Source organism: Mytilus trossulus, chromosome 7, assembly GCF_036588685.1.
Source record: "Mytilus trossulus isolate FHL-02 chromosome 7, PNRI_Mtr1.1.1.hap1, whole genome shotgun sequence".
In the NCBI taxonomy this organism is placed as follows: domain Eukaryota; kingdom Metazoa; phylum Mollusca; class Bivalvia; order Mytilida; family Mytilidae; genus Mytilus; species Mytilus trossulus.
This window is the reverse complement of record NC_086379.1, coordinates 33,554,910-33,574,000: the sequence shown is the minus strand read 5'-3', so window position 1 is coordinate 33,574,000 and position 19,091 is coordinate 33,554,910. Positions and strand designations below refer to the sequence as shown.

Here is a 19,091-nt window from a genome sequence, read left to right as displayed (position 1 = left end):
GTAAAGAAATGTAAAAAAAATGTGTAAGAATTCTTGTGCTATTAATATTTTTTTTTGTACTAGTTGTATTCACCTATTTTAGTATCACAATACATTACTTTGATCATTTTTCTTTATAAAATTATAACATTTTCATCAGATTGGTTATCACAATATATACATTTATAAATTACAAGATATTTCAAGGTAGTTTATTATGTACATCTTTACCATATTATATAACAATATGTACAAAATGGTCAAATATTCAACAGAATAAGTTAGCATGTTAAGAAATATAAAACATAAACATATTGCATGTTACTAATAGAATTAAAAAGTCGGCAAACATTCCAAGGTAAAGGCAAATACATTCTAACGAAAGCTTAAAACAGTATTTTGATCGGAAATTCAAGCAAAATTTGGAAAACATTTAAAATGTTTAAAATGCTTTAAACCGTAATAATACTAACCGGTTTTGAAAAATAAGAAAGCTGTACAATTCTTTTAGTTGAGAAAAAAATTCGATAGGAAATACGGTTGAAATCATTGAATAAAAGAAAAGGAAAACACAAGAGCAAAATTACAAAAAATCAGAATTCCTTAACATAACATCATTACCGTCAAAATCAATTGCAACACAAGATATACAGCACGCCACAAATACTACATACTAGAAAAATAAATAGGAGACAATTGAAACTTTCTTAAAGTAATGATTGATATCAAGTGCTCTGGAACGGTAAAAAAAAACTTGTTTTAAAATGACTAAAATTTGTTTTTCATGACATTGTTTAAAAACATATTTAAGATAATGCGTCTTGGATTTGAACTCCCGATTCAAATTCAAATTGATTTCGATAACGCACTTTGTAACGCTCAGGCAGTGTAGTAAGGTTTATTGACATGTTTTACAGATCATTGTGGTATTTCATTCAATAATTTAGTGTTAACTATTGAAGTGTACTAAGAATTGTGATCGTAGTGGTGTGTCATATAATAACTTAATTTGAACTATTGCAGTGTTCTAAGGTTTGTTGACATGCTTCAAAGATTGTTGTGGTGTGTCATACAAAAATTTGGTGTGAACTATTGCAGTATCACAATAAGCTACGTTTTCTTTGTCAGATTTTTGCTTTGAAAACTGGCCTTGAAGAAAATGTAATGATGTTCGTAACAGTTTTGCACGTTTTTTCATAGCGATTTTTAACGCATTATTGTCAGATGGTCTCTTTTGATCAGGCTTCAAAAATGATGTCGTTGTAATAGCATAACCATATTCCGCTTTCAAACATTCAGGCTCTTTCCTTCGTACATCAAAATCTAGATGTTGATATTGATCGTTCGCTTCATCATTAATTTGGCATTCCGAATTGCCTCTATCTTGTGTCTTCACATGATTCTGTTGGTTACCGTGTGACTCTATTGTATATGCAATCATCTGTTGTATTGCGCCAGGATCGATTTGAAGTCCATTTCTTTCTTTGTGGGCTTTTTCCCTTTTTCGTCTAAAAATAATTACAAGCAATTGATTATCATAGCAAGCTACAATTGTTTATCCCGATTCAGTCCTACATCTAAGCCCAATAAATTGAAAAATAAACTCATCAGTTATACTACTTGGAAAACACAAAATTGTCAAATAAGTTCGATTGTAGAATATAACCACATGTTTTGTTCTGTTTTTTTTTTTTATATAATAAGTAGCAACTGTTGTATGAAGAAATTATAAAATATTAATAAATACTCAACACTTATCAATATGTATCAAGCTGAATATTTAGTTAATTGCAAACCTGTACATGTAGTATCAATTAAAAATTACAGGAAGACAAATCTAAAATAGGTAACTTTAACATCGCAAACTTTCCTACATCCTTTTCAATATCCTGATTAGTTATAAGAACGTCGTAATCAAATTTTTATTCTTCTTGTCTAAAGTTTTAATATCATAATCTGGACACATCGTGTATTATCATATCTACTGTTATGGAACTCAGCTTTGTTGTTTTGAACACATTATGTTTGTTAAGTAATATTTATTCATCTGTCCCTTTATCTTCTCTAGTTTACCATTTTACTACTAAGAGAAGATAATTGTAAAATTTAACCTCGGAAAGGCTAATATGCAAGACTGGATTCCAAGTAATTATAAACTAGACATTTTGCGGGGTAAATACTAATATACAATTATTGAATTCCACCAAACTCATTCAGGTTTAATATGATAATCAGATTGTAATTGATTTTTTTAGCTCTGTTTTTTATACGCGTCTGGCGTATAAAATTATAATCCTGGTACTTTTGATAACTATTTGTCCTCCTTAATGACAGATGCGAACATTTTCCACACTTGACTGTTTATAAAGTCGTCGATACACTAAATCTATTGGATGTGTACTGATTGATATAGTTGTAGTTTTGAACTCATAATTGTTTCATCAGTTGTTATTGGTTTTGAAAAAGTTTTCAGAAACTATAATTCAGGAATTGTCATTTGCTGTTATATATCTGATTTGGATTTTCTTTATTGCTTTTTCTCAAATGAGGTTGTTTAAATGTCCAGATATTGTATGACTTGCTATACGGTATGGGTTTTATTCATTGTTGAAGACCGTGTGTTTATCTGAAGTTGCACATCACTTAGCTGTGAAAATTTGACTAATTGGCGATCTAACACTGACAACTTTGGACTGTTATGAGGAAGGACAAATATAAAAAGAAGATGTGGTATGATTGCCTATGAGACAACTCTCCTCTATAGAAAAAATGACACAGACATTAACAATTATAGGTCACCGTGCGTAAAGTACGGTCGTAACGATGATTTTTTTTACTTTCTGCTCCTTTATTAAAGGAGACAGATTTATAAGCTTTTAATAATCCTGAAGGATATTAAAAACATGATGGAAGTGTCAGGTAACGAGTTGCTTATGTTTTTATCCATATCATTATCCATAATTTCCGACAAATGTGTTGTACGATTTTTTACTGTTTAGTCATGAGAAAGTTGTTATTTTTTTATGATACTTTACATTCCTTATTTTGTCATTTTGTTTGGTTTTTTTACTCGGCGCTATGATTCCCTTGGTATGCACAGCCTGTTTTTCATTCATTCAATAAATTTAAAACGGTTCGATAGGACTACATAATAGGTCACCACATTAACCTTGGCCATTGTTTTGTATTCAAAAGTATTCCCGTAAAGTTATACCTACATCCATGTGCAACTATCAAAATATCTTCTCAATATTTGTGGGTAGCTAAAATAATTGAATTGATTGACGCCTCTACAAAAACGCCTACCCTGAACAACAAAATAACTGTTCAAAATGTCTGAAGGAAAGGAGTATGTTAATTTAAACTTATTATAAAGTCAAAGCACGGAAAACTGTGCGATTAATATCTTCATATAAAAGCATTTCAATATTTCATGTACAAATAAAGTGGACGAAATATAAATATGTGATACCATTTAAGTCCACACAACACAGATTTGTTTTATCTATGATTCAGGGGCAAACACACACGAGAGAATTAGATCTATTCAAGTTTACAAAAAATATCCATATCAGTCAAAGAAAAATATGGACAGAATATCCATCCGAACAATAAACTCATCCTAAATGCTACATATAGGTATATAACTAAATATGTCAGATGCGTTTTGTGTCTATGAAATACTCATTAGTGACTTCGAATCAAAGCTTAACAAATGTCAAATTGAGTACAAAAAGTAAGAAAATAATGTACCCAAAATTTCGAATGGTTTTGACAAATAAAGGAAAGGATTATAAACCTCGAAAAGTAAATCCGTACCATATGTTATCATATATCTACAGTTTCGTAAACAGTTAAACCATTATTTTGAACATCTCACGAAAAATCACAAAAATACTGAACTCAAACGAAAACAAAAACGAAAAGTCCTGATCAAATGGCAAATGTAAAAGCTCAATCACATCAATCGATTGGATAACAACTGACATAAGCCCAACTTGGTACAGGCATTTTATTATGTAGAAAAAAAGTGGATTAAAAACGTTCATTAGCTAGTAAATCCTCTCACTTATATAACAGTCGCATAAAATTTCATGATAATAAAAAATGTATTAACAAAAAAAACGACATAATAGAGGGGACATCTTTTTCAACTTGCACCATGTTCAATAACACATATTAGAAATTATTTTTATAAATTATTTACAGACTTTTAAATGAAAGCTATATAATTCGATATCAGAGTAGTCTTTATGTTCAATAGCTTTTACATGAAAGCTATATTAACCCGATTCCATGTTGTCTGCCACATGGGAAGCACAATCTGCTACCCTTCCGGAGCACCTGAGATCACCCCTAGTTTTTCGTGGGGTTCGTGTTGTTTATTCGTTGGTTTTCTATTTGTCTGTTTGTCTTCTTCCTTTTGAGCCATGGCGTTTTTAGTATGGTTTAGATTTACGAGTTTGACTGTCCCTTTGGTAATTTTCGTCCCTCTTTTGTCTCGACGTTCAAAAATTATATATTAAGTACACATGTGCGTAGAATAACAAATTATCAGAAACGTCCTTGCTTACATAATGGATATTGAAGTATTCAAAAGTTGTTGGCATTTAAAACGCAGTTACTCCTTTGAAACTCTGAAAGACAAGAACATAACATGAAATAGGTAAACATGTTCCCTCCTTCTAGTTTATGCTCCAAAGACATCTTCAAATAAACTACGAAAATGACAGACCTGATACGAAATATTAAAACAATAACAATCTTTTATTTATAAACTGTAAAATTTCCTAAATTGTAATACACTATCTCGACAATACACATGCAGCAACTGTATCATCTCGTTCAATATTTTAGCAAATTTATTGTTAAAGACGAATGATAATTTTGAGACATGTGCGATTTTCAAAGAGTGCATTCGCAAAATTGTTAAACTTATTTTAATGTTTAAGAGTTGTTTCGTTTTAGTATATCAATGTTTCATCAAAATCAAACATCGATGTATTTGAAAGAGAAAACCCATTGTTTTATAATTTTTACAGCTGAAGTAGATGGATTGTTAAATATTGATTGTTTACATTTAGAAGTGAAATACAGGAACGTTAAGTATATACCATTGCCTTGTAAATACAAGTACAAAGCCATCTGCAAACCAAAACAACCAGGTGATCAAGCCGGCATTAAACAGTGTAAAACAAGTAAAGCTGTTAAGTTGCATATTTCTAATGTATATAAAAATTAGGTACAATTTTACTCGCCAATGAGCTAACTATCCACCAAAGTTACACGAAATGGATTCTATCATTACAGGCAACAGTAAAGTATGAAACAATGTTAAAGTTTCCAACCGTATAATCTTAGCTATAAAGGTCCAAATTTGAAAATTATGAAGAAAAAAAAACAATTTACAATGTTCACGGCACAAATAAATTTATGACAAACAAAAAGGACTATCATGAACCAACATCAACCATTGAATTACAGGCTACTGACGTGCGTTAAACATGTTGCTGAGCAATACATGTTTCCCTAACATGTGACATTTGTGTCAGGGCACATCATTAAAACTAACAAGTTAAATAGAATTCAGCCGAAAATGTCTGAACTCATCAGATCGATTTCAAGCAGAAAACAAATCAAACAAAATCTCAGACCAGACGAGGCAGTTTCTTTGCTTATCTATAACAACAAAAGACAAATAATACATCCCGTATCTATGACTAATATATCAATCAATGCACAGCCAACATCCAATGCATTTAATATTACCTCATTAGCAACCAGAGAAAAAAAACAGTGTTATACTGCTGTTGCCTTTATTTATGGTATGTGTTATGGAAAGTGTTATTGATATTTTAGACGATACGTTTTTTTTTCGGTCATTGCATTGTCAGAATGTTTTTGACATACGAGTTTGAATTTCCTTTAGAAAAAGATTTTATTTCAATGTTCCTATTGTTATTATTCACGTTTTTGTTCTCTCTGGAGAACCAGTACGGTACTATAATCTGTTTATACAAATGTTTTGGCATTGCACAAGTTTATGCTGGGTTTTTTTCTGAGGCTGTAAATAGGGTTATATTGAATCTATTTTAACTGAAAGTAATCGTTTAAAATGAATTATAAAAGAAAACAGAATGTAAAATTACCAAATATTTATTTAAATTGTTTCAATTTTATTAATTAATTCTTTTACTGCTTCACGTCCATTGACAAAATACTTATATGATATTTGACTCATATTCAGTACAGGAAATAAAATACATTAATACTTAAACATTCTATTTAAATAAAAACTGGTTAAGGTATAAATTTGCAACACATTAAACTAAAAGTCCTTCACAACATATCGACTAAATGACATCAACGAGACCAGTCATGCACAGAATACTTTGTACATGGACTCCCATAACCAGTCATGTACTAAACGTATGACCTTCTCAATGATAAAGTCAACATGTGATTGAGGAATGTTTTGAAGTGAGTATTGTATAGTTTATTTGTATGAGTAATGGGATCTCTTATCGTTCACATAAACACAATCAACGGCCAGCGTGGTACAAACAATTCGAAATAAATGCAATTATTGATTTACATATAAACATACAGCAGATATCGGATGATTCTTTAGTTGACCATTTAAGAAACTTGAATCTAAAGATATTTGACCAGTACTCTCTTCCATCCTCCAATTCATCAAGATTGTCGATGGTGTTAAGTATCGTCCCATTTAACGAGGAACACCTATTATTGCCGACTGATACGTTTCTTTGAAACCCATTTTTCTAGTTACTAAAATGGAAAAAATAGAGACTGGATCAAAGATATTTAGTATCATTGTTATTTCTATTAAATTCAAGCTTGGTAAATTAAAGTTATCATCTGGAAAACAATTGGTTAAGAACACATAGTAAAATTGACGAATGGAATTGAGTTTTTGTCCTTGCATTATGTGGGTAACATGTTTATGGGATGCATCTTTGATCATTTAACGATAAAATAATCACCTTGACAGTTCATATCGTGATTTGAAGCTTCTGTTAAACGAAATCAATACGCAGTATTTCCTATAATTAACACTTTTCCAACATCGAGTGCAGTTTAATCATTTAATGTGTACGTGAAACAATGTCATGTTAAAACAGCACACAGTTATAATGAACTAATGCAGTAAAAGGATAAACTAAATATAAATAAAAACTAGTTTTAGACGAAGTATATTAACACTGATTACTATCAAAAGTATGTATTATATAACGTCATACTTTTGAATCAGGAAGGACAATTGGTAACCTAACTTTCCATGAAAAGATTTACCTTCGTATGTTACACAGTATTCCAAAGAGCAGTCTACAGCTTTCAGTACAAACGTACCATTTCGAGGCACGATAACGGAGCAGGCAAATCTTTGATCGACATCAGGCTTGGGTTTGAATTCACCTATGAATTAAACGAATTAAAAAGAATATGAATGAACAAACGTTGAATTGTTTACCGTCTTTTGAATGAATAAATATGTAAAACACCCATCTTTTCATTACAAAATTGATATAACGAAATATATCTAGTTGAAAATTATCTGCACATAAATCTGCTTTTGATAGCACTTTTAGTTTAATGTTTTGCATTCCATATTGACAACCGCTTTTACCGAACTCGGGACGAATATGATTTTGAGTATATATACACATTGACCTATAATCATGATAATTTAGATGGAGAGTTGTAACATTGGTACTCACACCAAATCTTCTTAAATCTATATTTAAACAAATAGGTCGTGTAGCTTCACACATGACTTGCACATTCAGAAATTTATATACTGTACAACATGCCCAACGTGTAGAGAAAATTATATCAAACAAACTCGGAACTAAGTACAAGAGAACGTATCCACAAACAGCAAAGCAGTCATCTACACTTACAGCAAATACCACTAAGTGAACAGCTATGTGCCAATTGAAAATTTAACATGTTGCCGTTCTACAAATGTCGTCGCGATGATGATGACGAATATAGAAGGGTTCTGGAGAAGCGCTTCATTTAAACAATTAAAGCAAACCTAAATGCGTAAAGGAAATACTACCCGTTGTAACGTTACTGAGTCACATCAGTCCCGTGAAGGATGACAACGTCAGAACAATATAAATAATATTTCATTATCTACTTACCTCATTTTTGTTTTTTTTATGAATAAATATAAAATATATATGTTTATAAAGGTAATCGTTTTTATTCATTGGTGAAAAAGAAGGAAAAGCTGTTTGTACGCTACAGTAGTATGCAAGTGTAAATAAAAAACGTACCAAGAATGTGCTGGTATACCGTAAAATGAGATCTTTCGCCACAAACATCATTGTTTGAACCTGCACATTTGTACGTGCACTTTGACGAGTCAACTTCCTTCAAGTTGTATAGAGAAGACATACAAGGACACCAGTTGTACTGCAAGTATAATAAGTTACCTTTGTACAGAATAAGCTCAAATACATACATAACATAATAGCACAACTGTGTGGTTATTGGGTTTTTATAAGTGCTAGTAGAATGAAAGGGTGCATTTTGCAATTAGTCATGTATCACATTGGTACATTGTCAACATGTCATAAACTTTAAACTTATGAAATTTACATGATTTATGCTAGTAGTCAGTTGTTGAGAGCTATCAATGCAACGGCATGACAACATCAAGAACAGGAACAAGGAAGCCGTAAATAATTGCAACATAAATTTAAAATTTCCAATGTCATGTCTAAGTAGATAGCAATGCATTAAATTAAAAAAGGAAAACACGCTACTTACTTTCATTGCAAAATATTTGTTCATTTTACATTTCTCTGAACAAAGTGTTGGTGTTTTAACCTTTAATTGTCATATACACCATTACTATTCATTGGTCCAGAATTACTATAACATCCTTGAAATGAAAGAATACAAACATTGTATATGAACAATTAAATTCACGAAAACAATATCTAAAAACTGCATAACTAAGCATTGTTACTTTTATCAAATGGTTTTTTATATGATGTGGTACAATAATGGCAACAGTAGTATACCGCTGTTCAAAACTCATAAATCCATGGACAAAAAACAAAATAAAATCGGAGTAACAAACTAAAACAGAGAGCAACGCATTAAATAAAAGTGGAGAACAACGACATAACACTAAAATGTAACACACATAGAAACGGACCGAGCATCAGACAAAAATTCCACGAGAATAGCAAATATAACATCAAAATCAAATATATGAATTTGGGATCGAAAAGTACCGTGACACGTCTTATCGCAATGTGAATTTACACTAAACAAAAAAGGGAAAACAAAGGACACAACGTAAAAATATAATACACACAGAAACGAACTATAATATAACAATGGCCATATTCCTGACCTGGTACAGGGCATTTGTAAAGTAAAAATACAATAGTGATGATTCTGTAAAGGAAAGCCACTCAACAAAGTTTCTTCTCTTCATCTCATGTACATTTATTATAAGACAATACAATGTTTACCATAAAGTTATCAAGTTTTTCATCAAATTGAAAATGGAATTCGTGAAGAGGAAATACACCTGTTATATTTATTATTAACTAAACTCGTATGCCACATGTGAGTATAACGTAAAGTCGTATTGTGAATATATGCGAGTGTCATTCCAAATAACATTTTAGACGGATATATTTCAATATCGTTTGTATTTCTATAATTCGTACGTGACAATTCAAATCTCTTTTTTTTTTTAGAATAACCCTTGTAATTTGTTAGTTGTGTTTATGATAAGTTTTATAATTTGTTAGTTGTCCTAATACTTTTCCTTGGTATTGATTTTTCAAATATTTTTCAAAGAACAGTGATAACCCTTTAAATTTCTTTTTGTTTAATTGCAGTAAATTGTCATTTACATATAAGTCAATAATAGAAATCCCTGCAGGCACAAAGAAAATCTGCCGTTTGTCCTCGGTCCACACTATGCAATGTGTACTTCTTGAATGATACTTCTCCGAAATATTACACACTTTATAGAAGTATCTTATTCAGTACATAGATATAAAATTTTATAAAATTGAGAATGAAAATTGGAAATGTGTCAATTAGACAACAAGCCAACCATAGAAAAGCCAACAGCAGAAGGTCATGAACAGGTCTTCAATGTAGCGAGAAATTCCCGCATCCAGAGGCGTCTTTCAGCTGGGCCCTAAACAAATATATAATAGTTCGATGATAATGAAGACTAACAAAGGCCAGAGGCTCCTGACTTGGGACAGGCAAAAAAAATGCGACGGGGTTAAACATGTTTGTGAGATCTCATCCCCCTTATACCTCTAGCCAATGTAGAAAAGTAAACGCATAACAATATGCACATTTAAAATTTCGTTCAAGAGAAGTCCGAGTCTGATCTCAGAAGATGTAACCAAAAGAAAATAAACAAAATGACAATAATACATAAATAACACCAGATAACTAGCAGTTAACTGACATGCCAGCTCCTCACTTCAATTAAACTGATTGAAAGATTATCATTTCATCATATGATTATCAGGCACAATCATTCCCGTTAGGGGTTTAGTATCATACCAATTTAACATATATATATGAGAAGAAAATAACCCGTGTCATGCCAACAACTGGTTTTTGAATAAATGTGTTTAGTTCCGATGCAAAGACCCTATAAGTGAATCAATATTTATGCCAAAATATGCAATCTTAAAGTATGTTTCAGTATGTGTTTTATCATGAGTAATTTTATCATTGCAGTCGTAACTAGGAATATCAGCTGTAGATTTTTTTTAAAAAGGGCAATATGCTTTATTTTTAGTTGCAAAACATAACTATCTAAATATCAATTGTTAGTCCAGCAAATGTTTTATAGATTTATGGGATGATTGATTGTGATTGAGTCTGGTCAATTATGTGCACACTTGTCTTTGTAAAATCATTGCTGGGGAGAGAAAAATTGGTATTGGCCCATAAAAGGTCACATACGAATAATGATAGATACAAATACGGTTACATTTTATCATCCGTCTTCAACAGTTAGGTAACAGTTCGTACAAAATATTTGAGAAATTGAAGTGTTCATATCAAACTGTCAATCACACGATTTCAAAGTGATGCAAATCTGTTCATTTTTTTTTCATTTTAAAATCTTGTTAAGTAACCTGTTATCCAGGGTCAGCTCCTTGTCATTGATTGACTACTTACAAAACGTGAATAATTTTTGAAATACCAAAGATTTTCTTCCAAGACAATACATTGCCATTTTCCTCCACAACAGACCAACAGACACATAAATTAACAACTAAAGGTCATCGTATGTCGTTCAACAATGAGCAGAGTTCATTACGTATAGCCAGCTAAAAAAGACCCCTGGATGACAATGTTAAACAATTCAAACAATAAAAACCAATGCGTAATTTATGTACACAAAATAAGCGAAAAAAACAAATATGTAACACATCATGATTTTTTTTTGAATTGTCCAGGTACTACAACTCCTAAAAAACGATCTGCTAAATGGAAACGCATTGTTGATGTGTAACTCTGTAGTGTTATATGATTTAAAAAAAATTAATTCTAAGTATCCAAGATAAATTGATGAAATTTAGAAGAAAAAACGCCTGCAAATATTTTAAAACAATTATGTATGTACAAGGATCACAATCTCCTCACACATCGCTCAAAATAAACGAGTCTCAAACTCGAGCTATTACTTGTTTTGATTTGACTATCTACCACAGATTTAAACCGTTGTGAACTATAATAATCTAAAGTCTTCTAAAGTCACACAGTTACCCTTTTTTTCAAGCAGACAGTTCAATTTTAAACAAGAGTACGAATGTATTGTTCATTGAGAATCAGACGTTATTGCTTCTTATGTTTTATTAGTGGACATGACACAGACCATGTCGTTTAATCATATTTTGTAAATGAATGGCCTACTGCTGTTTAATGATTTTAGCAAGCTCATATAAAAAACAACGATATTAGCTTTGATTGTACTGTTACCTTTATGAACCATCCACTGTGAGTTCAAATATATACCACCAGCACAACCTCTATACTCCCAGTCAATTAAATGGTGTATACTGTCATTAGAAGCTAGGTCACAATGACTAAAGCTTTCTAGCCTAGTCATTCTGTCGGTGCTCATTGTCCTGAAATTAAAAAAAAATCTAATAATAAGATACAATCAAAAGCAAAATAGTCCCTATATGTATTGTATATGACTGTATAGATACTTAGTTTACCAATACTTAATTCCTGAAATCTTAACTAGAATTTCTGTCATATCTTATAAATCAAATATTTTAACTGTCAAATTACAAAAAAAAAAAGAGGGGGATATACAGCTGTCCTGAGAGAATGCGCGTCTATTCTGCTAATATCTGATCAAGTTAGATAATGTATGTGAATGAATGTATGTGATTTGAAAAACAACACGAAGTGCATGCGTAAAACGGAATGTATTAATTGGATGTGCACATAAAGAAATATTTGACACAAGGAAGTATTAAAGTGAAATGAGTAATACACCAGAAAATGAAACATTATAACATGCATTGGATACAATTCTATTATTTATAGAATTTAAATGTGAAAATATATCAAAGATCCCGACAAGATCGCATTGGAAACATTTCAAATAGAAACAAACAAACAGCCTAATTAATAACAATGCTGTTTAGCGTCATTGGTGCTAGCTATATATAGACACCCAATGTATAAGTGATAATAAACTATCAAATGTTGTAAAGTCATTAATTATACCCAACACAACACACATGATTAAGACCAGATTAGAATCGTTCATCGATAGGAGTACATAAGATTAAACAATAATCGAAATGTAAGCTTACTGTTTGACATTTTGAATGGGTTAGATCTTCTTATAAACGGTACTTTAATTTTAATGTTTTAGTTGATAAATGAACTGCCAGTCGTTGTTACAATAAATGAAGAGAAAAAAACACAACTTAAAAAAGTTTCGTAATTACCTGCTATTACTTTAGTTGGTATGACACCCAGGAGAAATAAAAACATCCAAGTATATTCCGCGGCCATATTATGTTTCGCGTAGTTTTGATTTAAAACAAATTTCTTCCACACAATTGAACAAATTATCATAATAATTTCCTGTTATTAATACATAAACGCAATTAATATAATCCCAATTTTGTATTGAAAATCAAATATTTGACCTTTCATCAATTGTTTTTTTTAACCCCTAAACAAATGGCTTCAACGGCGGGATATACATCATTTACACATATGAACTTCGATAAAACTTGGGAAACTCTGATTTTTAAAATTGGTAATAACTAAAGTTATGTAACATATAAATTGATCAAAATGATGACCTAGATTGTCTTTTTTAGGTTAATTTCTATGTTTTTGCAATATTTTCTCTTTACCGGATATACTTGCTGTTTTGATATGTTTGCTGTATAAGCAGCGCACAAGAGTTTCGTATAGAATGTATGTTCACTCAATTGAATACCGTTGAATCACACGAGGTTCGAAATGGACTTGTTTGGTCATCGATCAAGTCGAACTAAAACTTTCATATTGCATTTGCTTTTTGTACACATGTAATTGAAATATCATACGAATTATAAACCTAGTTACATACATTTTCGAAATGTCGTCATCCCAAGCATGTACATATACACTGATACCGATACCTTTACGGACCATAAACCATTCAGGGCTTATTTAATTGTTTAGAAATATACAGAAATTAGTGACATTTCAAAACTCTTAGAGAGAATAGTACTTATCTTGTTATTGTTCATACGTATTTTTTTGATATTGTGAATCGATTAATAATATGAACACCGAATTTACTAGTCAATTTAAAATATTTGTAGTGATAAAATTTCTTTATTCAATCTTATTTTTAACTGTCTCCATTTACCACAATTACGAAGAAAGACATTGTAAGAATATACAATTGAGGCATTGAATTCTATATGGATACATCCAATAAACACATGATCTGCCATTAGTGATGTGTGTGAAAGCTTACATTTCAAACTGAATATGGATAACTTAAACAATTAACCAACATAACAAGATACCTAAGACGAAATGTTTCTATATGGTTATAATTAAATCACCTAAAATTACAAATCATTAACAACACAAAGTAAATATTTACAAACAAGAAAGAAAGATATGTGTGACATCGTGTTCAAATTTTCAAATGTGAAAAACAATGTCTTCCGAAAAAATCATCAAATGTTATTCAAAGGTATAAAATAGTCATAACGAGTTAGCTTAGTCGTTTAAACTGAGGTAAGTTGTTTAAACGAGTAAGCTTATATGTAAAAAAAAGTTAGTTATGTTGTAATTACGAATTAGATAAGCTACTAAAGAAAGGTTTCATAAACAATAAATTTGTCTATTTTTTTAGTTATGGGTGTATGGAATTTTACAATGCATTTTCTTACACCTTTTTGAACTTCCATCATCCTTTAGTTGGCTGAGATAACTATGCTAATGTATAATGTATAATCTTTAATTTTTACGTTATCTTTTACGCTATAAAATGTATTACAATTACTTGCTTTTTTTTCGTTTTGGAAAGTTCAACACATTTACACAAATCTACCTTGTTTTGAAGAGAAATATGTTTTCATTTGCCTTCTGCTTATATTTTAGCCCATCACTTTTGTGCTGACATGAAATATCATTGATATGGTTATATTTATAAAATTACTGTTCACAAAATTTAGAATTTTTGAAATACTAAGGCTTTCCTACCCCAGGCATAGATTACCTTAGCTGTATTTGTCCATTCTCTTCCACTTCGTACTTTATTTGGCCTTTTTGTTTATTTTTGTTTTGGATTCGAGCGTCACTTATGAGTCTTTTGAAGACGAAACGCGCGTCTGGCGTATATACAAAATTTAGTCCTGGTATCTATGATGATAGATATAGGAAGATGTGGTGTGAGTGCCAATGAGACAACTCTCCATCCAAATAACAATTTAAAAATTAAACCATTATAGGTTAAAGTACGGCCTTATTGAGTTTATTTACAGGAAATGTAAACATGCGATAGCTAACACTATATTGTTTTGTATACTACTTATTCCAAAGTGAACAACTAAGGTAAAAAACATCGGTCGGCAGATTCAAATTATTTACTTATATTAGCCTTTGATATTCATTTTTAAAGTGCAATGTTCAATGAATTCACATTCTTAGGATATAACTTATAAAACAAATATTTCACCAATTATATAGTCTTAGACACGACTGGCAAACCGTTCAATATTTTTTGATAGCAATCTTTCATGCTATGTAGACGGCACAATGCAATGTTATATACATATACTATATAATTCTTCCAAGAGGCATAATTCTTTTCTAAAAAAAGTTAACCGAGGCGTTTTAAATGTTCAATTATAAAATTATATCATCAACAGCCTCGTAATGATGTAATTCTGGTTGTTCATACATTCTGGGCTCTGTCGTTACAGGCAGCTCATATTGGTTCCCTTCTTGTGGTGCTCTCCGCTGACGGCGGAGTATGGCAATCCTTAAGATAAAACAAAATAATTTATAAATTTTGGATGATTGGAAAAATTAAGCAAGATTCATTAAAAATAAGCCGATGCTGTACATTGAAACCCCATTCGAAGGAGTAGAATACATTATGAAAAAATTCTTTTACTCCCGAACTTTTGAATGTTTTGAGATAAACAGGAATTTGAATATATAAAAATAGATAGTGGGAATAAAATAAAAGTAAGACATTCATCTAAACAAACATTATTCCGCGCTTTCAATTATGTTGTTAAAAGTTTTGAAACAAATTTCGCAATGATTTAAAACATTTTGCATTGATAGACACCTTTAACCGCCACAAATGAATGTATATATGAGAGACAAAACATAGCTGTACACATATAATTCCAATAAATATAGGATTTGTTTAAATATGCTCTTTGTCCTGCAATTGCGATAATTCCTCAAAAACAAAAAGATGAAAATATCTGAAAACCGTAGGCAACCTTTGTGATTGGAAAAATTAAGCAAGATTCATTAAAAATAAGCCGATGCTGTACATTGAAACCCCATTCGAAGGAGTAGAATACATTATGAAAAAATTGTTTTACTCCCGAACTTTTGAATGTTTTGAGATAAACAGGAATTTGAATATATAAAAATAGATAGTGGGAATAAAATAAAAGTAAGACATTCATCTAAACAAACATTATTCCGCGCTTTCAATTATGTTGTTAAAAGTTTCGAAACAAATTTCGCAATGATTTAAAACATTTTGCATTGATAGACACCTTTAACCGCCACAAATGAATGTATATATGAGAGACAAAACATAGCTGTACACATATAATTCCAATAAATATAGGATTTGTTTAAATATGCTATTTGTCCTGCAATTGCGATAATTCCTCAAAAACAAAAAGATGAAAATATCTGAAAACCGGAGGCAACCTTTGTGACTAAGGTCATCAATAAATTACTAAGGTAAGCTCTCAATTACTCGACAGTGTTACATATTTGTTTGCACAAGTATCCATTTCAAATAATTTCTTGAAAGATAAATACTGAGGTAAAACTAGTTTGATTAAGTAACAAAGCATACTATAAATACAAATAACTTTCTATAGATCTAGTTATTTAAAAGATGTGCTTGATTTCGAATTGGTCTGTATCGTTTTTTTTTAACAGAAATTAAGATTTGAAATGCCACACGAAGTCGACTAAATGCAAAAAATATTTCAAGGGACATATATTATCGTATAGTATTTTATACATTTTATTAATGAGACATGATTTATACAGGTAACAAAAATAAAAATTCATGAATCATTAATGTACATTTTGTGATAATTTAAAACTTAAAAATATAAACAAAAACAATTTTTGACGCGCAATACAATAAAAACGGGTTTTTTTGTCAGTGCATTTAAGTCAAGACTTGTGTACATTTTCCCGTAAAGTACAAGTTGAGTCAAATTTAACTTGTTTAAATATATTGATCTTTTTTAGAAACATATGGAGACGTTCAACGATAAAAAAATAGTTATTCTATTTTTCCTCAGACATTGATTTAACACAGTTACGAAGTTTCAGACATATTAGAACAGCTACAAACTCTTTAATGTGATATGAGCTAGTAAATGTTATGTCGAACGCGTGTAAAGTTGTTTTATTTCAACAACGTCGAGGAAAATGTATAATTTCAAAATTAAAATAATATTGTCTTTTTTCATAGATTCCGGTACTGAGATGACTACCATAGAATCAGTCGTATATGTATAGAAATGAGACGATATAAACTTTTTCTGAGGTAAAACTAGTTTGATTTAGTAACAAAGCATACTATAAATACAAATAACTTTCTATAGATCTAGTTATTTAAAAGACGTGCTTGATTTCGAATTGTTCTGTATCTTTTTTTTAACAGAAATTAAGATTTGAAATGCCACACGAGACTAAATGCAAAAAATATTTCAAGGGACGTATATTATCGTATAGTATTTTATACATTTTATTAATGAGACATGATTTATACAGGTAACCAAAATAAAAAATCATGAATCATTAAAGTACATTTTGTGATAATTTAAAACTTAAAAAAATAACAAAAACAATTTTTGACGCCCAATACAAGTAAAACGGTTTTTTTTGTCAGTGCATTTAAGTCAAGACTTGTTTCCATACTGGTATACATTTCCCCGTAAAGTACAAGTTGAGTCAAAATAATGTAGTAGTGACGCAGGATTGATGATACTTTGTCGAATATCTTTTGACAAATTTAGTATAACCTATATTTGCTGATATGTTATTTATTAGCATGCTCGGCTTTGATGATGCTACAACTATTTCCTCTTTAATACTCGATATAGACATGTTTCTAGTTGATATTTCTTCCTTTGTTCTTACTGTAGTAAATATATTTTTATGACTCAAAAGTGCGATGGGGACGCTAAAGTACGATGGTCACGTTAAATTACGATGGTATACACTAAAGTGCGATATATCTATACGCTAAAGTAGGATGGTTATCCTGTATCCCGATCTTATTCGAAGAGAACGGATACATTTGAATCATTGTTTTTGTTGCAGTTTATTTTGCGGTCACCGCTAAATTATTGTCGCTTTTATTGGAAAGTAACGTCGGCATAAATTATAGATTGTCGGCTAATATATTAGTTTGTACTGTGCAGGAAAATATATCATGTATAGTCGCTACAAAAAATAAGAAAATTAAGCTCGGCAAACATCGTGTTTCTCTCTCAATTAAATTAAAGTATAAGGAAATAAATATTACATATTTCGATAATAATCTAATTTTGAATTTGTTATTTACAAGGACGATTGTAAGGAGAGGTGTTCCCAAAAGAAATAAACGACAAGCTACACCAAATATCACACTATTAAAAACGCACGATTTGTTATAAATTCAATGAAAAGAATTATTATAGTATTCTGTGACGCCTAATTTACCTTTTAAGCAATTATTTTCAGTCTTTTGTAATCATTCACTTCAGACTACTGTTGAATAATAATGCCTATTACATACAGAACACCTAAGCTTATAATACTAGATTTTGCAAAAGGGCTATTATTACATTGAATGTTCATACACGTTTTCATAAAGCCCTCGAACCTTACCATATTAATCCATCGCACTTTAACGTGATATATCAACGTTCTATTGCCAACGAACAACCATCGCACTTTAGCGCGAGACACCATCGTTCTTAAGCGTGACCATCGCACTTTAGAGTCCTACATATTTACACATTATAAAGTTAATTCTAAATCAAATATTGAGGAAATATAAAATTAATAAGTGTGATGGTCTTTATACTGACAGATTTGACTTTTCGTCTGTCTACACTACCGTTTAACATTAGCGTATCAAAAACATGTTTGCTACATGTATTTGATTAATTAGTCGTTTGTTACCTGGATTTGTACCTAAGACCTCGATTTCCGAGATTTAAACATCATTATTCTTCTGTCGCCTAAATTTATCACTTTGAAATTTTTTTTTAAGTGATAATGACCTTGAGTCCGTAGCACTTGCGATTTCAGATTTTTTGGTAGAGCTCTTGCTGTGCAGT

At 30.7% G+C, this 19,091-nt stretch overlaps 1 long non-coding RNA gene across 1 annotated transcript; it reads right to left on the bottom strand.

Annotated features, from left to right (window-relative positions):
- Window positions 1-7,310: 7,310 nt before the first annotated feature.
- LOC134726968 (uncharacterized) lies at window positions 7,311-12,087 on the bottom strand. Its single transcript, XR_010108686.1, has 4 exons — window positions 11,992-12,087; window positions 8,782-8,896; window positions 8,286-8,424; window positions 7,311-7,419 (listed from the first exon to the last, which is right to left on the bottom strand). It is a non-coding gene; the product is annotated as an uncharacterized LOC134726968 (long non-coding RNA).
- Between the last annotated feature and the right edge of the window lie 7,004 nt (window positions 12,088-19,091).